This window comes from Curcuma longa, unplaced genomic scaffold (assembly GCF_044706935.1).
Source record: "Curcuma longa cultivar G26 ecotype Majalengka, Jawa Barat unplaced genomic scaffold, ITB_CL_G26_1.1 contig_21879, whole genome shotgun sequence".
Lineage (NCBI taxonomy): Eukaryota > Viridiplantae > Streptophyta > Magnoliopsida > Zingiberales > Zingiberaceae > Curcuma > Curcuma longa.
Genome location: NW_027431760.1, coordinates 1 through 1,602, shown reverse-complemented (window position 1 = coordinate 1,602; position 1,602 = coordinate 1). Strand labels below are relative to the sequence as shown.

The 1,602-nt window shown below is 41.6% G+C and overlaps 1 non-coding gene across 1 annotated transcript; it reads right to left on the bottom strand.

Annotated features, from left to right (window-relative positions):
* Window positions 1–1,280: 1,280 nt before the first annotated feature.
* LOC141817779 (small nucleolar RNA R71) lies at window positions 1,281–1,387 on the bottom strand. The gene has a single exon (XR_012600859.1). It is a non-coding gene; the product is annotated as a small nucleolar RNA R71 (small nucleolar RNA).
* Window positions 1,388–1,602: the final 215 nt, after the last annotated feature.

Here is a 1,602-nt window from a genome sequence, read left to right as displayed (position 1 = left end):
TAAGGAAATCTTAGGATCGTATGACCGGGGTGCCTTGTGACAGAAGGTGAACCTTTAACCGGACTTTCCGAAGAGATTCTTAGGCTACAATGAATCTTTATGAGAGATAGCTAATGGTTATTGATTGCTAGGGAGAGGTCCTTAATTGGGTACTCAGTGACAGAGGGTAGGACACTAGTAGTATTGCTGGAGTGCCCGGTGACAGCGGGAGAGCTATAACCAGGCTATCTGGGTGTCATCTCAAACTAGTAATCGTAACGTTAGAGGATTATTGATTTTATTCCGAGGAAACCTGACGAGGTCTAATTGGATATTTTGGTTAGAATCTCTGCAATTGTGTAAACATTGAGGAATGGTAAGGAGTCCATAGTCAATCAACCATAATCTCAAGGAATCCGAAGTCCTAGGATCGTTTTCCCAATCCTGTCACTTAGTTGATTTTTCTTCGATTGAGGTCTAGGAGCTCGATTTCACTCTCACTTTCCCCATCTCAACCCAAACTACGTGAACCCTCGACTCTTCTTGTGTTAGTTTAGTGATTGATTCCACGGTCCCTGTGGTTCGATATCTTTTTATTACTTGACGACGATCGTATACTTGCGGACCTATCAAGTTTTTGGCGCCGTTGCCGGGGATCGTGCGTAATTTTTCACTAAGCTTTTACATTAAGAGTCTTTTCACATTTATTCATTTGCTTCCATTTAATTCTTTTAATTCTTTCTTTCTTTTAATTGGTACTATTCTTTGCAGATTCATTATTGTTCTGGAAGGTTAATAACATATTCTTTTATTGTGCATGCGTAGGTCCAAACAAGTGGAGTTTCCTTTCGACCCAGAAATCGAAAGAACATACCAGGAGGAGACTTCACTCTCAAAGACTTGACATTCAAGAAGACACATCAGAGACCATGGCTCAAAAGTCTTTGAAGGACTATGCAGCACCACAGGCGAGAGGAATGACATCGTGTATCGCCGTACCAAACATTGAAGCAACAAACTTTGAATTCAAACCGGGATTTATTACTATGATACAACAGAATCAGTTTGGTGGCGGACCAAATGAAGACCCGAACCTACACTTGGAGATATTTTCAGATCATTGTAGTACTATGAGAATGCAAGGGGTCAGCTTCGATGTCATTAGACTCATGCTTTTCAAGTTCTCACTCCGAGATAGGGCGAAGTCTTGGTATTACTCTCTACCCTCCAATGGTATTACTACTTGGGAGCAGTGTGAGCAAATATTTCTGAACAAGTTTTATCCCCCAAGTAAGACGGCCCACATGAGGAACATGATCTCGAGCTTCATGCAGTTGGACGGAGAATCTTTGTTCGAAGCTTGGGATAGATTCAAAGGGATGTTAAGGAAGTGTCCACACCATGGACTTGAACGGTGGCTTATCATTCACACTTTCTACAACGGAATCAATTATCAGACAAAGATTTATTTGGATTCCGCTACAGGAGGTGCATTAATGAATAAGAGTCTTGAAGAAGCCGAAGAGTTGATTGAAAATGTGGCACTTAATCATCACCAGTGGGCCAATGAGAGAGGTAGCATGGCTAGAACTCTTGGGAAGTACGATGTTGATACTCTTACTC